The following is an 18,668-nucleotide window of genomic DNA, read 5'->3' on the forward strand; positions in this document are numbered from 1 at the left end:
CAGATCGCACATTAACATGAAGCCTGGCCACATGTTCCTGGCTCCTCTGGTGTGTCATGATGACACACTCGTGGTGAGGGGGCTAAGCGTAATTAAGCCAGGGACTGACTCCATCCGATGCTCTGCTGCACCGCTACCATTTGACTGCCACTTTAATTGCTTTTCTTTCCCCTATTCCCGATTCGCTCACCTGCCCCGTCCTATCAATCTATTCAATTCCAGTGGGGAAAATGCCTCCATACAAACATGCAAATATGGGAGCGAAAGAGAGATAGTGTGTGTCTGTCCATGCATGTTTAAGCAAGTGTGTTAATGCACACTATTTTACTTCATATACGCTACCACACACACACACATACATTAATGTATGCACATGTCCCAGTGGATGTGTACTTCGCAGCCTTATGCGTACTCATGAGCTGGTGTCTGCCCATGAAATGACTCATGTGAGTCTTGCTCTTCCCCTGTGGTGCAGAGCTGGGGACTGTGTGAGGTTTCCCCAAATAGCTACTCTCATTTCAAGCCTCTCTTTGGTCTAGGCTTTCTTTGTCTACCTCCCTTGGCAGCAGCTACTGTGAAGCACCTGACCCTCTTTGCCAGACGCGCACTCACACATACATACAGACAAATACGTAGTACACATGCATTCCAGGACAAGAAAGCTGGTTCCTGAGAGCCTGTAACCCTGAGTATGTCATGAAAACAGCCAAGGTCATGTGTTCAAAACATATTCTAAAAACATACAATATAGATATACACTCTCATGGGGCAGTGAGTAGCAAGAGATAAAAGCATACGTGAAATGCCATAAGGGACAGCAGGAGATGGATCAACACAGTGCATTACTGGCTTTTCACATGCCTCAGAATGTCTCACACACTGCTGAACTACACGTGAACTCTCCTGACTCCTGATCTACAAGTAAAAACAAGGGTTGTGGTTTCTGTTTTGAACCCATTTCCACTGAACCATGCAAAGTTTGCCTGTCCTCCTGACCCTGTGACCTTGACCTGAAACAGGACTGTCCAAATTTGCGTAAGAATGGTGGTGATCCCTCAAAAGAAACATGGAGGATGGAGCAACAAATGCAGCAAGAGAGAGAGCAAGCAGAAATCCTGAGTGTGAAGTGTGAAGCTAGAAAGTGCATCTCACTGTTTTTGTCAACAGCTTGTTGTTTTGCACTAAGCACAAATACAGCATCTCACTGACTTTCCAGTTAAGTATACTGTATTATCATGCATGTACAGTATCTATCGTACACGCAAGTATAAGTATCTATCGTACACGCAAGTATAAGTATCTATCGTACGTATAAGTATCTATTGTACACGCAAGAATAAGTATCTATCGTACATATAAGCATAAGTAGCTATTTTACACGTAAGCATTAATATCTAACGTACACCTAAGCACAGGTATCTATCGTACTTGTACGTTTAAGTATTTATCATAGGTGAAAGTATAAATAAATTGTACCATAAATATAAGTTACAAGGTAACTTAAAGCAACACTAGGTAGTTTTTCGACCTTAAAATAATGTTTCTAAACTCAGTTAAGTGGTAGAAAAATGGTTAATAGGATGAATGGTGACGTCTCTGCAGCCTGAGGAGGGTCGCGCCGGCAGAAACCGCTCTGTGTAACTTCCCAGAGCGGGTAGAAACCTATCTGACATAAAGGCGTCTAGTGCGACCTGCTTTACGGCATACGTCACACGTTTATTCGTCAGTGGATTTAGCCAGCAGCTACTTGGATTTTTCGTAAACCAACGCCATGGCCGAGCCAGCTAAAAAGGCCAAGAAGGTAGTGTCTGATGAGGCGAAGAAAAGAAAAACAGAAAGTGATAGAACACGAGCCCGGACACGGATAAATATTGGACCAGCTTACACTCGGTGGTGCTAGCTGAAAGAAGAAATGGGTTTCGAGACTGATGGTGACCTAGCCTTGATACTACTGGATTTGTCAGTCATTACATATATACATATTTATTATCTTACCGACTTTTACTTTGAGTTGATTTGTTGTTATGTGGTGTTCATTGGGGCTCTATTTGTCCACAGTTTATAACCGTAATAAAGCCGGGAGATAATCTAATGCTGTCCGTTTCGATAGCTTACACGTTTTCATGTAGTGACTGTAAACGATGACTAACTTAATAAAACACTATGAACGTCTTGTCTTGAAACGTTGCAGATTCCTTAGTTCATGCAGATGACCAACATAATTGTTGAACAGTGTGGTCGGGAGGTAACGTTAGCATGCTACTGACTGTTGTCGTACCGAGTTGGTTGTAGTTATTACACCAAACACAACGTCAACTTGCGATTGTATTTAGTAACTCCCGAAAACATAGTTATATTTTCAGACGTTACTAAACACATTCACGTGTATTCATTTTCCCCAGGGATGCTCATACAGCGACAGTATTTACGACACTGGTAACAGATAATTGCTCTTCTCAACCAGCTGGGGGTAGTAATGAGTCCAAACTACCTAGTGTTGCTTTAATTATCATTTTTTTAAACAAAGGTTTAAAAAACAAAATAATGATAGAGTCCTTGAGTCCTGCTACATCTGTTTTAGACAATGGAGTGTTGAGGATGAGTTCAGGAGTCTCACATATCTATCTTACACTTAGGCTTAAGTATCTTACATGCATGTAGGTGTAAGCATCTATTGTAAACGTAAGTATGTTTCTACCATACACAGTAAGTCTGTTGTACACATAAGTTTGAGTATGTATCGTACACCTAATTATAATCATCTATCATACACATGATGTAGTGTAGTTGGCTCAGATCAAGTATTGATATTTAAAAAATGTATTTAATGCATGTTTAATACAATTTGTAATTTTCACATACAAAAAACGACCAAAGATGTCAAATATTTGTCTCTTACTGTTCTAGCTTCGTGGTCTAGGGGCCTCCTGGTGGTGAAAGAGCACTAAGAAACAATCTTTGCCCTTATTGTCACTTCAAACACTGATGAGTAATAGCCTAGGACACCCAATTACCTGCAAAAGTATATGAAACGTCTAGTTCCATTCCCAATCTGTTACAAGTCAAAGTGGTCAGTACTTTGCACTGATTAGCATGTTAATGATTCAGCAGAAACAATCTACAGTAATTGCAGATGAAATTAAAACAACCTTTAAAGTCAAAAGCATAAAACCAATGTCACACTTGAACAACCTTTTCTAAAGTAAACCAATTTTAAAACAATCGATTGAGTCACAGCACAAGATGTAATCTATTAGGAGCCAAAAACGAGAAGCTGAGCTGGCAAGAACCATTCATGTTCTCTATAAGGATCTCGAGCTCAATATTTCTTTGTGGCACTTACACAGAACGGAGGCAATGTGCCGCTGTACCTCTAACCCTCATGGAGTGACAGGGATAAAGCTTCATTACATAAGGTTACTGGCAGGACTTGAGCTTGTTCTCAGCAGCACAGCACCTGCCAACAATCCCACGGAGCACCGGGCACACATTCATCATTACACTGACTTCCAGCATTCTATTTTCTGAGCCTCTGACGGTCTGCTCATTCATTCATTTCGCCTAACTTCACTATTCTCTTCTTTTTTCCTTTTCTCCCCTTCCCCCCCTCTCGCTTTTACTTTCTTTCTGGGAAAGTGATGCATCCTACTTTCCTCCTTTTGGGATCAGGCTGAAAGGCAAGCAGAGAGAGCAGTGCTGTCTAAGTCTCTAGTTGTCCTCAAAGAGTGTATAATCCTCTTGATGTTCTGCCACTGTTGTTGCACTCGAGAGGAAGGCGGTGTAGAACAGGCAGTGTTAGAACATCCATACTGTACAGTATGTATGTCCTGCGCAGACAGAAGCAGTGTGTGAATTTTGAGGACTACCAAAGCTATAACAATACAGCTGTTCGTAGTATTACACAAGTATATAAAATGATGTTTAGATTTTGCACAAATGTTTGTACAAATTATAATTCATCCTTTGTTTAACATTTTTGCTTGTACATGGGAACAACCATTCACTACAACTCATGCTGAAATGCCAACAAGCAGTTCTGTGAGACATTCATTTGTTCTTTAGTTGACAAACTTCAGTCATACTAGAAATGACCTTTTGACTATATTTAAACATATACTACTATATAACATATGTATCATTACTGTGCTTCAGTCAGAGTGAGCCAGAGTGACCCTCATTTCTCCTTGTATGGAAATCATGTCATACTGTAGCTGAGGCAGAAATTGAATTTTTATAGATACAGATTAATGTAGCATTGCTGAGCTGTCTACTGTAGAGGCGGGTAAGGAAAAGATGAAAAGGAATGGAGGTAAATCCTGCATAACTATTGCAGAATTTTCCAAGAATTCTCCTAAGGGGCACAACAACAGGGCTCCTTCAGTTCACTGCAAACATGTAAAAAAATAAATAAAAATACATACCTAAATATTATGCAATAAAAATGGTAAAGACTGAAAACCTCACTTTTGGATGCAGGATTTCACAGGCTTAACATTTAACAGGCTGTGTGTGGAAATGATTTATGAGAGGATTGAAGAGATAATTTTAGACTGACTGTTGTAAAAACTGCACTTTGGAAGCCAAAGTGGAGCACTGCTATAATAGCCTCTTAGATGTAAAATGACAGCCATTCCTTCAGGGCAGGGGGCTGTAACCGCAGCCTAAGATGGAAGTGCGGCTAGTCTATAAAGGATGGGATATTGAGAGTGTTTGACTGGTGTGACTGGGCTGATATGGCCACAGATATATCAGATATATTGGACAGGAGGAGAAGGGGAAAGATGACAGGGAGAGGGGGGGGGGAAAGGGAGGAGGAAAGTTAGGGAGAAGGAGGGGGAGAAAGGAATCCAGAGCTGAGAGAGCGTGAGAAGGACTGAGAGATGGATGGAGGGACAAAAATAGCCCTGTGTGGCCATGCTGTTCACTTTCATTTTCCATGTCCCAATATCCAATTTACAGACACACACAGGCAGGCACATATGCACACACACTCACACGTCTCCCACTAATGTTTCTCACATACTCAACGTTACCCCAATATTACACTCACACACGCAAACACACAATCTCATTTAGCTTCATGATAAAACTGTTGTATTCTCACATTCTTTTACACCTCCACACTCACTCTTATTCTCCATCCTGTTCCATCCTCCATCCTGTATATTTCAGTAAGTTAAAGCTAGCCATGCATTGTTGGCGCATTTGTACTCAAACATAGGCCAACTTATGCATACACATGTACATGCACACGCACACAGACTGACTGCGGCTGGTAGAGCTCCCCTGGGTGCTGTCCTATAGCTGTGCAATGTGATTTAGAGCTGCTCATTTCATTTCAAGGGGACAAAAGTTAGAGTGATAAATGGGAAGGGGTTGGGAGGAGATGTAGAGAGTAAAAGAGACAGAAGCACTGTGATAAAGGCTGAGATGAAGGGAAGGAAAAGAGGAGAGGGAAACTGGAATGGAGAGGACATTTGCATACATGTGGTCTTAATTCCTGTGAGGCCCATGGTGGCACACAGGAATCCAGCCTATTTTTCACTAGATTTAAAAATTAAGGCTCAGTGTTACAGCTGATCTTCAAAGACCCTTCATGCTCCTCACATGCATGTATGCGTGTGCACATCAAGGCATGTGTGTACCATTTAAAAAGGCTTCCACTGGGTAGACTCTTTATCCGGTCCCCCCATTATGCTGGACAGGGAATACACTTCTATTAAAATTATCATTACTCTTTGCCAAAGACGAAGCCGGGCGGTCATACAAGTGCAATAAAAAACAACATTGTCTTTCTGGTTTGCCTGTTTTAGGGGCCTGCACGTTTGCGCTTGTGCATGCGTGGGGGGGTGTTCTAGGAATTAGCTGTTGTGTGCAAATGAGATTGTTGTATGTGCATGCATGATTTGGCAGCATGTGTGTATTCTGTTTTGAGGTGCTAATGTGTATGTGTGTTGATCCACGAGCGCACGCACAGGGAAACATTTTGGAGGAGGCATTCGGGGGATATAAAGCTGCCCCAGCATGATTTAAGATGCCACCGCTCTCAGCTAATGACCTGAGTGAGATCACTGAAGTGAAACAATACACTGTGTGAGCTGCAGAGAACAGTGTCGGTAGGGAAAAAGATAAAGAGTGAGAGACAGAAGCTGGCAAAGAGCTAACAACAGAGGGGGGGAGAGAGATGAGTTACTGTAAAGAGTCAGTGGGAAGTGATGGAGAAACACCTGAACAACATTTTTATAAAGAGGAAACATCAAAAACCAGGTGTGAATTCCTCCTGAGCAGAGAAAGTGAAAAACAACAGGGAAGAGTGAAGAATGCGCCCATTCCTCAGTGCATTAGTAAATGGTTGAAAGGCTTCCAAACTCTTTTTGCAGACCACATATTGATTGTCAATAAAAAAGTCTTCAAGGCCTTAAATAAACAACTGTTCATGGAGATAGCTGAGATGATTATGGTATTGATATAATGTGTTTGTGTGTATGACCTGTCCCACTTCCACAACAGCACAGCGTCAGAGCGTTTTAAGTGACAGAATCAAAATTAGAATAGAAAAATTTCAACTTATAGGAATGTTGTGTGCTGACCATGTTGTCGTCGTTCTTTTATTTGAATATATTCTACCAGAACAATGTTAAAAGAACAGTTTGACTAAGCATTAAGTTTGTTGTCGTGTTAAGTTGTTTCACGCGTACAGAAATTTAAAAACGACAAGTTTTATAGAGGTTTATGTTATGTGCTAGAACTATTTGTTGGCGACCAGCAGCTGGCAGAGAGAATTCAGAGTCTTATCATTAAGTTAGACTGCCAGGCAAACAGTGGAGACTTCTAGACTTTATGCTAAGCTAATTGCACCGTGGCTCTCAATACATACAGTATCTTTAAATATCGATGCTCTCATAGAGAAACTATGAGTTTTCTGTTACCAGAACAACCAAGCCACATTTTGGGTGAATACAAACACTGTGAAAGTGCTGGCACCAAATTGAGAAAGCTATTAGCTTTGTGCCTTAAAGCCACTGTGTTGGCAGTTTACACATTAAACAATAAAAAAAAAAAACACCACAGTTCATTTATTTTCCTTACTTCCTTAAACAGTAATAGAAGAGATCTGTGGCTTCAGGCCATCTCTGCAGAGGATGGAAAAGGTAACCTGTGGGACCCAGCAAGTCAATACGTGTCAATCTTTGGCAAACACTTCATCACTGGTTAGTTAATGACTTTATTGAGTAAATGTGCCAATTGTAGATCAAGGTGAATAAGAAGAGGGTGTGTAAAAACGTAGAAGTGAGACTAAAACTGACCTGTTTCCTACTCTCAGCTCATAGTAAAAGGTTGTGTGAGCAGCACACACAGCTATCAAATAGAGACAGGAATCTGCTTCAACACAGTAATGTATTTCGTTTACAGTAACGTCATATTTGACAGAACACCAAAACAGCAGGAGTCCTAATGACAGGGAAACTGATAGAGGTGGACATTAGACACACTCACCAACCCCTATTTCCTACATTTTTTCCATATAATGACGCCAATTGTCAAGATCAACAACAAAAAAACATGATTGCCTGACCGCATAGAATTTGGGCTCAAAATAGCTCAAAAGCAATAAGGTATTTGTATTTAACACTATAAAATTGGCAAAGACCAGAGAATTTGCATTTACCGCCAGTCAAATCATGGGCTGCTTTCACCCAAAAAGTTTCATTATGAAAGGGCAAAGGACCTTGCTGGGCTCCTCTCAGCTATGTCAATGTGATTGAGAAAATAAAAAAAAGCTTTTTCGTATAAATGTTCTGAAGATTTTGATGGCATAGTTTTCTTGATCACTAGAGAGAACGAGACAGAGCTGAAGCGGGTACTTATCAGAGTGACATTGATAGTCATGGATGCTGAAGCAGGGAGAGACACATTGAGGGGCATAGATAGAAAAACACAGATCGAGGGAGTGATGAAATGAGACATTACATAAAGGCAGGACAGGCAGAGAGAGAGCACTCTGTTCCATTGCTCTCTCAGATCAAAGCATTTTGTTAAAAGACTCTCCCTGTCATAAAGAATCCTATTCTCTTTCAACACTATTCATATTTAAAAAAAATCTTTTATTCACTCCTTTTCGTTTGGCTGTCACACTGCAAAATCAGCCCTCCAACACAACAGATAAGGTGACAGATATGCTATCTTTTCATTGCGAATAGTTCATTGGCAACCAACCACAAAGCTTATTTTTTTTATGCAAAGGAAACTTGTACGTAAAGTTTTTTTCATGCTACTGTTAAAATCCAATACAAATCTTCACAATGATTAATGCATACTCTACAAATCTGTGAGGCAGAAATAATCGTATGCGTGGGCATCCTTAAAATGAAGGAATAAAAACGAATAAAAAACACTTTAACACGTTTTTATTTGATGCTTTAAAGTGATAAAGGCCAGAATACTGTAATTGTTTATGCAACAGATACCACTAGGTGCAGATCCAAACATCTGATCTCCTTCAGTACTGAGGAGAAAATATTAAACCAGCAATATGCAAAATCTGAAACAATAATATTCATTCTTTTTCATCTGTCTTCTTTGTGTGATGAATGACACCTCAATTTGAGCAACCAGGCAAGTTGGGTGTAAAGCATAAGTTGATTCTTTTAAGTTTTTGGGTGTTAATCTGGATCAAGGAACAGTGCGGGGTAATATACTGAACTGCACTGTCCACCACAAGTCTGCAAAGTGTTTAGAAACTGGAGATGTTTTATCATGACTCAGCCTTTCATACACACACAAAGACACACCACAATTACCAAGGCCATATCAATTATTTACAGGCTACCACATGCTCAAACATCCACAGATGGGCATGCCTACGCATCCATTCCTATGAGTTTGTCTGAAGTAAAAAGAGAAATCTATGAAGGAAGCATATGTAAACTCGTGTCATACACGCTGAAGCACACACGTGATCTGTTACAGCAATCAGCGTCACTTCTGGGCAAGACACGCTATCTTAGTTAATTGTAACGCCAATGTATCATAGCCACAGCTACTGTGTTTTTAAAAAAAAAGATTATTGTCAGACACCACTGGCCCAGTCTTTACAGCACATGTAAGACATCGTGGGTAGTGCCATGATGGAAAATATTCACTATTGTAAATTAATAAAACACAGTGGAAATAGTTTACAGTTTTCTTATTGAAGCTATCTCAGCATTAAAGGTACAATACAATTATGGAAAATAAAGTTAAAATTGATTAGTCAAGTGACATGCTTTGCATTTTTTCTTTCCCTTATAAGATAAGTCATTTATTGGACAGAAAAAGACATCTGCAGCTGGGACTTGTACAATCACTATGTCTTCAGTATCAGAGCTTAGAGACTGGGATGCTGTGCGGCCACTGTCCATGGTGCTGATTGTGAAACTTCAGCTGATCTGGCTGCATCTCACCACAACGTCATGGTAGCGCTGATTGGCTGGCTTCAGTTCAACATGAACAACAGTTTGATTGATTGCACACGCTTCAGTGACAATATGGCTTCTGCTCTGAGATTATTACATCCTCTAATTTTAGTCTCCTGAGCTCGGGATGCAATTTCAATACTTTTCCCATCCTCCTCTCACACCTCAGCTTGCCTTTTCATTATCTTAACAGCCGTGACAATTATAGTCTTGGTTCTGGTCCAGGCTCTTGTCATCTCACGCCTACAGCACTGCAACTCACTCCTGGTTGTAGTGCCTGCATGTAACGTCCGACCTCCGCAGCCCGGCTGGTCAAACATAGACCATAGCCCATCCACTACACACTGCTGCTGGCAATCAGCGCCACATCAAGAGGGGCTCAGCTGCTGGTTGGCAAAATCCTTACTGTGTGCTATGGCGGCAATTTTTGGGTTGCATCTACATGGTTGAATGCATTTATTGAATGTCACTTTGGATATATGGGAGTGATTATGTATTGATTAGTGGATTTATTGATTAAATGTTGACCTATGAATTAGCTAAAATTTACCTTCCAAGGATTCATGAATATATGAATACACAATAGGCGATTTGAGGGGGGATTCCATCCCCCTTAGTAAAATGCATCCCACTCTGAAATATCAGTAGTGTAATTGTGTTGTGTATTGATAAATTCATGGCGCCATCCATGGTGCTCTAAACTATTTGATATAAATACCCTATTCTTTACTATATAGTAGCCTATGTGTCACCTTCATGATCAAAGTGAAAAGTTACGTGTGGTTCTCCGGATGAGCGGGAGGATCAACTTAGGCTTTTCCATACACATGTGCTGGCTCGGCTTGACTCAGTTTGTTACGCCATGTTAGCCCAGTTACATTTTCATTAACAGGGCTACATGCTTGAAGGGGTGTATTTAGCTCACGATGCGCTTGTCTTGAGTTGTGGTTAAAGGAGCATCTATAAATTACTCTTCCTCCCTGCAGATTATTGCAGATTTACCCTAACAAAGCTCCGCTAATGTGCTAACCCTAACACCTTTCATTTCTCCTTTCATATAATTTCTTCACAATAAAAGTTCCCCATTATGTAGTTATTTAAAAGGTTATATTATGAAGCAGCAAAATCAGGATTTGTTGGGTTTTTAACCAGCAGTAACTTAACACTACTCCTGAAAGTACAAAGCTGGAGACAAATCACAATTTGTGATTCAATGGGAAGCTATATAATGAATGGGAGCAGAACCCACAGGGAGTTTTCTGAAACTCCTTTTTTTCAGGTTTGATGCACAGACATGAGACCAGTATCACAACACACGCTTGTTTTGGGGGGTAAAGAGCGTTCTTCACGGGTTGGCCACAGTCGCAAGATGTCACTGCAGCTCACTTGGAGAGTGGGTGCAGCCCCACTCAAGAGAATGTCCATTACAGGCATGGCATGGCTCAACATGGTGCAGTAAAACTCATAATTTAAAAGCAGTGTGGGAAGGCTTGATCAAGAAAGCCCCAATAGACACACTCTGCAACAATGTCCTTTCAGAGGTGAACATGGGTGTGTGTGTGTTGGTTGGTGGTGTGGAGGCAGGTGGAGCTCCCATTGGATCCCCCCTGTTAAAAATTAACAAATCACCGACTATGAATATGCCATAATGCACTAAATACAACCAAAACCAATCAATTCAGATACATCACACTTCCTATATGAAATAGCCTCATTCCTCATTCTAGGCAGCTATACACTCCAGCAGTACCACTTAAGTAATTAAAGTAATAAATAAAGGTGCTTCTGCATCCATACATTGTTTAACCTTTTAGATTTGTGTAAAGATTTTTTACTTAATATTTCATGGAGCATATTGCGGGATATTTTGGCAGATGTGAGCTTCACCAACGTGATAAAACATTGCATTTCAATATACGTACTACACTCGCTGTTTCCCCCTGGCTCCAGCTTCATTATGAACTGACAGAAATGAGAGTGGTATCGATCTTCTCATATAAATCTTGGCAAGAAAGCGAATACATGTAAGCTTATTTGTACTTCAATGATTCCCTCACCGTGTACAAGTTCCTACAAGTACAAACAAATTCTCACCAACAAACATTGCTGTGTTGGTCTGAATTCAACTAAGTTTCTCCCTGACATTCTTATCCACCATGTCCACATGCTAAGGAATGGTGATGGTGAAATACTTTTGAAGGTTAGGTTCTGCAAGGCTGCACGCGAACCAAATGTAACATGAAGCTGCACATAAAATCCAACAGCTACAAACTACACGCAGAAAACCTGCAACGTAAAGATAAATGCACACTATAAATTCTCCCAATACCCGTGTCATACTCTTTACATCAGTATATAGTGTACATAAAGCATATCAGGAGGACTCATGACTTACTGTCCTTATACATTATTAAAGAGCCCTACATCACCGGTATATAATTCCCCATGACAGTTAACAGGTCAAAGGTCAGCATTCAGAGTTCATAACTCTACTGCTAGTGTCATGGATGCTGCTGCTCTGACTAAAAGGTGGGAGATGTGGGTGGATGGTTATAGAATTTACATTTGTGTGTGTGTGTGTGTGTGTGTGTGTGTGTGTGTGTGTGTGTGTGTGTGTGTGTGTGTGTGTGAGTGCGTGTGCCAAAGGTGTTTGTGCACTAGCTTGTCAGAAATTCCACAATGAAAACTCGAAGTGGTTTGCCAAATTATACATTTATTCTGACTCTGCAGGTCCTTTCAGCAACGAATCTCATAAATTATTCAGCAGCTGACTGGTAGGTACAGTCTTTCTGTAGTAGCTGATGCATTAATTCAAGACAAATGCATTTAGATTTCAAGAGAATAAACAGTATGATGACACATACTACTCCTCAAGCCGGCTTCTTGTTTAAAGATCCAGATATTTTAGAAAGCATAAAAGAAACATTTGTAAACAGCTTGTTTCACTTCCTATGATGTTGTGTGGAAGCATGCCAAATAGGAAATATAAAGTCTTTGTGTGCCAGAATAAAGGAATTAGGTGTTAATTGGGAGCTTATGTTCTCATTTTGGCTTATTAGCAAGATACTGTTTTAATTGAAATTTCACAAATGTGGTATTTACCGGTTAATTGAGACAGAAACAAGCAAGCTTTGAGTGACTTTGAGGCCTTTTTACATTCACACCAAAAAAGAAAAGAAAAAAAAAGAGGAAGAGTGAGGGTGAGAGAGAGGGGAAAGGACCCTCCCTTAGGCATGTGCGTGACAACATGCTGTTTCCTCTAGTTTCATTCAACACTCAAGTAGCATTTGCTTTCAACACGTTGGGATCTGTCAGTAAGTGTGGAAGTAAGAGAGAAATAGAGTGTGGGGAATTTGGGAGACACAAGACTGACCTCCAATGCACTTAAAAAACACACACGGCACATGCTAGTTGTCTTAGTTTGTACATGTGCTGAACACGTGCTTAACTGTTTTGTGGCTCTTTTGTTTGTTGTAATGTTGTAAACAACATGTTATGTAACTGTGTTTTTATGTTTCCTGCAGAGAGACTACAAATAATATTGGATAGTAGCTATTATCATTCTCTGGAACAACAATATTGAGGGCAACACATTGACTCGGGAGCAACAAATGCACAAAAAGATTCTATTGGAAGAAGCATGTCATGAGTGTCATTGTCATGCGTCATGGCAAACTGAATCAGATAATCAGTGGTTTCTGAGAGCTCGCTAATTAGAAGAATCCCCGCTGTCCCAATCTTGACGATTTATCAGAATGTTTGAATTAAGCATTTGTTGTACATTTGGAATCTCATGCATAGACAGAAAACACACACTTCAGCTGCTCCAACAATCATATTACATCTGATTATTAGTTCAAATCAGTAATAGGATGTTTTATGCACAGCATCATATCATACTGATCACCAAACAGTCACTTGTTATCAGCCCAGTGAATGTGTTACGCTCTTTAGTCAGGAAAAAGATATGATGAGGTGCTGCAATGGTGCAACATCTGTTTCATTAAAAAGACCCCACCCCCACTCTCATATATAGAGCAGATACAAAGAGAAAATACAGATCACTTTTGTTATGAAACATTTTGTTCTCATGTAATATACATACGCTACTTATGTATTAAAATGTGTGATATATACTAATAGAGCTCAGATGTATGGCCACAAGGAACCTTCATCTGTATCAAACTGTATCAAATGCCCAGGCTTTTAAGATTAGTTCACAACAGTTTTTGTGCTGAGATCTACGGAATCTAGGTGGTGCCACCTATGGGTGACAGATTGTACTTTACTCCTTGATTATGCTGTATAATGTAGGTGTAGATTATTTTATAAATATAATTGAGATTGTTGTATACTCCCACACATATTCACTCCTCGCAGCTAAACTAGAAGATTTAAAGCACTGCAACAGTCTGTCTTTTTATGTAACACAAATTTATTTTTAGCATTAGAGAGATATGTTTCTTTTTTTAGCAGCAGCATCCCGTCCCCCATGTATTTTGCATAAGACAGAGTGGTATCTATGCTTTATGATGATGATGGGAAGCCAAAGACAAAAAGAGAAGGGGGAAAGAGTTTGTAACAAAGAGAGAAAGAGGCAGAAAAAAAGAAGATGACAGCAAGAAAGACAGGCACACGGGGCACGAAAGAAAAATGCAAGGTAGAGACAGGGAGAGCAGAAACTAAACGACTTCATGAAGAGAATCAAAGAAAGTGTTATAACTGTATTCACTGTATGCAGCATTTTCTTTCCACAATTACTGCTTAGCATTGCAAAGGTATTAACACTGTCTGATTTCTTAAAAAGGTGAGGAGAAATGGGATTAAACTCTCTTGAAACTGCCAGAAGAGGCATCTTTATTGGAGAACTTAATGCAGTATGATGATCAAAAAAAAGATGAAAACAAATCACAAACTAAAAATGTGTAATATAAGAGAGGCTGTCACCTTAGAAGGCTGAGGAAAAGACAGAGATAGGTGAATGAAACAGATTTCCTTTTTCTGACATTCCAGTATTTTCCTCTGTTATCCCACTAAGTCTACACAAAATCCCAGGCTTACACTTGTAAAAATCAGAGCTGTCACTGTTGCATAATTGTTTTAGGAACAAGGAACAAGCTCTGACAGAGAGAAACCTTTAATTAAATCCATTTTATAATATATCCAACAAAGAGCACTTTTTTAAAGGTCTGGATAAAAGAGCACAAGGTTTCAAAGGGACAGTGAACTACATGACTCTCCTGTTTCTGGACCGTTTTCTGGCTAGACACGGGATGAGAGCACATGGACCAGAGTGAAACCCCAGGTGTGCTTTCTCCTCCTTTTTTAGAGGTGTCCTACTTCAGGAACACCACCACCACCACCCAGAACCCCCCCCTCCCCCCAATACGGGCATTACTCTTCTGTGAAGTGGCGCTTGACCAATTGCTTGCCATTTTAAAGGTCAATAGGAAGCAGCTGTAATGAATTCAATTACTTGCTGAACACAGTACAAAGTTGATTCATTGTCAGTTTGGGATCATTAATAAGTAAGTGTATCGCTACCGCCCTTACAGACAAAAGCATGTATTTTGGAGATATCTTAAAGGCTGAAGTCCATTCACACTGACACAGACCTCAATAATATTTATCTTTGAGCTGAACTGAAATACACACAGGCACATGGACACCACAGACAGAAACACACAAATGAAAAAACATTTTTACATCTGGTTTAGGGTTGAGCCGATAGCTGATGCCACTTCTGAGCCCAGTATCATCATAATTTAAAAGGCGCCTCACAAGAGAGGACAAAAAAGTAGGGTGATCCCTCAGAGTTGCCGTAAGGCAGAAGTTTTTGGTGTTCATGACATGTAGGAGAGATAATGAAAGGAAGTTTGTTGCTGCTCAATGCAAAAAAATGACATCTCCATGTCATGTTTATCGTTTTCTTATTAAACCTGCTCCCTCACCAAGATACTTAGTTACACTGGTGGCAGCAGTGTTTCTTTTTCACACATTTCTTTCATTCATGCTGTTTTTTATTTGAGTTTTTTTTAGCCTAGCTTCCTCAGTATAGCTAGCCAGCTAACCTTGTTTTGAGCTTCTGAGTTATAGACGTTTGGTGTGAGGACCTTTATAAACCCAGCACAGGGATGTATGTTGGTGGTGATTGGAGATAGGTTTCTCAGCTGGGTAAGATATGTGGGTCAGAGGTACAGTGGGAACCAGCGGTGAGTACAGTGGGGAGCTAACTCTGGCCTTACGGCAAACTGAGCCGTCACACTACCTCAAATTCAGAAACACTTAGGAATGCTCCCCACCAACAATGATGTTTCACTGTGGACATCGTCGTATGCCAATTCAGTAGACATCCCCCAACCCTAATCAGGTTTGCACTCAAGGACATGCACATACACCCACACACAATTTTGCACATCGTAAGCCGGGGCTCTCTCATGGATCAGACGTCAAACAGAGTCAATTCCACATCAATGCTATGAGCTTCTGGGTTTTGCCACTGGGAAAATGATATCTTTGTATGATCAATATCTAAGCATGCTTCAGCTCTGTGTTCTGCACACACACATGTGCAAACACACACTTCTACTGTCACGTGGTCAGCTTAAGGATAATGGGAGGATGCTTGAGAAGATGGTAAAACTGGTAATGAGTTTTTGATTAACTGCATGAAATCAAAAGAAACACTGGCTGCGGGCAAATTAGCAGGTTAGGTTGGTGACGTGTGTTGTATAAAATGAGATTAGATTGCATTACTGGCTAGCTTCGAGGAGACCGATGTGGTGGTGGTTCTTATTTGATGTAGGCAGTAACAGTTCTTGGTGTGTTATCCATATTTGCAATGTCAATTTACTATAACACACAAAGGTATCAGTTCTTATAAAATGTACTTACAGTAACTGTTTATCCAACTCAATCATACACTCGCACAAAGGTGCTTGCAGAGTACATATTTGCCGCAACATGCCTGTAGCACTGCATCATAAATGCACCTACTCGTAGACAAGCATCTGCACAGACACAAGCACACACCTACGCACAAACACACATAGACAATCTGCCGGACATATTTTCCTGCCTAAGGTGGACGGGAAACATCTCTGACAGCCATATAAATTGTAGTCACACTCACATGCACACACAAGCAGAAGTATGCAGTTGGCAGCAGCAGGCAGGTAATAAGTTAGAGGGACATGGGAGGAAAGTGCTTGTCGTGCAGAAATTTCCGACAATAATGATAGGCCTATTAAGTTAATCTTACACTGACAGCCTGATGTGTCCCTAGAAGGATTCACATACAGTACACACAGTGTCAGGGATCATAATTCTTTGTGGCTTCTACTCTTATGGACACTAAAACTATAAGACTTTAACCTCAACATGAAATATCAGCTCTAAAATTCACATTATTTTTTTAGAATATTATACAACTAATTGGTAATTCTTTTGAGCAAGAATCTCCTGAGTAAAACAGCAGAGACCACACTGTGCAAATTATGTTGTTAATTCTGGAGCTGCTTTGTAAACCATCGTTGGATACGAAGAGGGAATATGGGTTTGGAACATTTTGTGTTTCACAGCTGGGAACCCTAAATTCAAATAACACTTAGAGGGAATCGCTTAATCCCCTAAAAAGTCTCACTTGATGACATCATCTTTTCAAGTCTTGATGCTCACAGATCCAGCTTGGGGAAGGAAAAAATGTAATTAAATGTAATTTGTGTAAATTCAGTTCAACCTTTTGCAGTGTTTGGAGTGGATTTCTTTTATGGCTTTACTTAAAAATGTTCATTTCAGGGAATAGAATCACCTAGGATTTAGAAATGTTCACTGGTGCAATTTGAAAGGATGTTTTATCTAAAGTGAATATATGGCATTACAGCTTACAGCATCGTGGGGTGCTCTGAATGCTCTGAGAACACACCAGGGTAGGAAAGTAGCATCAACTACCAGCCAAATGCTGGTAAAATATGATGATAATGATTTACTACTGAGTGGCTGGTGAATTTTGAACATTTTTCTCTAAGTGGCTGGTAGATGTTCATGCTTTAAAAAGCTTCCCACGCTGCACACACGTGCATAGAGACAACACTTTCTGAAAAACTGCCTTCTCATGTAAAGTTTCACAATAAAGTGCATGTTAACAACCACACTATGAACGTCCTCAGGATCTGTTTGTTTGCGTGTGTGTGTCTATGCACATGCAATCAAGGATTACAATGATAGTCATTTAACCAGGCCATACAAATGCAAATGCATGACATGTGAGCTGAAGCACTCCTGGTTGTGTGGTTCAACATCACAGCGACACTGTTGTGTGAGACACTTTGATAAAACCAGATCAAAGGAGAGGGAAGAACAGCCATTCAAGACCTCCAACAATAGCCCGCCTTCAAGAGAGCCTGTAACTGGCTTATAAAAGCACATAAATGAATAAAGATTTGATTTTAGAGCAGAAATGTCTGTAAATAAGCCAAATAGAGGCACTCGGATGAACCCGCACATGCTCAGATACACAGATGAAAAGACACTCATTTACACACATTATATTACACACCTCCGCTCAGGTGATGGTATGAAAAGGAGTGCTCTGCAAACCAAACCTGGCCAGCTCTAATAAAATATAAGTCCAGCGTGAGGCTCTACATTAAGGTGTGCTGTGAAATTCATTTTAACACCTGTCAACTGGGATTTGATGTTGCACATCCACCTCTTTTCTAAATCGCTTCAGTCCTCACCGTCACTTCCAATTCAACATTTCTGTTCACCCATCCCTACAAAATCCTCTTTCATTCACCATCCACCTTTCCTTTCCCCTTCTCTCATCTCTTTCGCTTGGTCTCTTCACCTTCACCATTAGTGCATCCTTCTTGCTATTTCCAACACTGGATCCCTGTGATCTACTCTCACCCTCTGATTCCTTTACATCAATAGTTGTCAGTGTCTTGTCCTCTCCTCTTCTTCATTTTTTATGCTCTCAATCATTTATAAATCTTTTTTTTCTAACACACTTGCTGTCACTGTTTCTTCCATTTCTCCATCTCATTCCCTGTGTGCATCTCACTAACATCAGGCTCCTGCTTTTCCTCAGTCTCCATTTTATCCTCTTTTCGCATCACCATACTTCCAAAGCTTTGTGCTCCCCTCTGAGTGTTATGCTGGCAGATTTAACACACTTAGAATAATTTTCATTCATCATCAACATTCATCCCT

The 18,668-nt window shown here is 40.3% G+C and overlaps 1 protein-coding gene across 9 annotated transcripts in view; it reads right to left on the reverse strand.

Moving 5' to 3' along the window:
* The window catches only part of trpm3 (transient receptor potential cation channel, subfamily M, member 3), a 165,765-nt gene that overhangs the window by 114,790 nt on the left and 32,307 nt on the right, over window positions 1–18,668 (reverse strand). The gene's annotated exons all lie outside the window — the stretch shown is intronic.

This window comes from Pagrus pagrus (genome assembly GCF_965226575.1).
Source record: "Pagrus pagrus genome assembly, chromosome: 8".
In the NCBI taxonomy this organism is placed as follows: Eukaryota; Metazoa; Chordata; class Actinopteri; order Spariformes; family Sparidae; genus Pagrus; species Pagrus pagrus.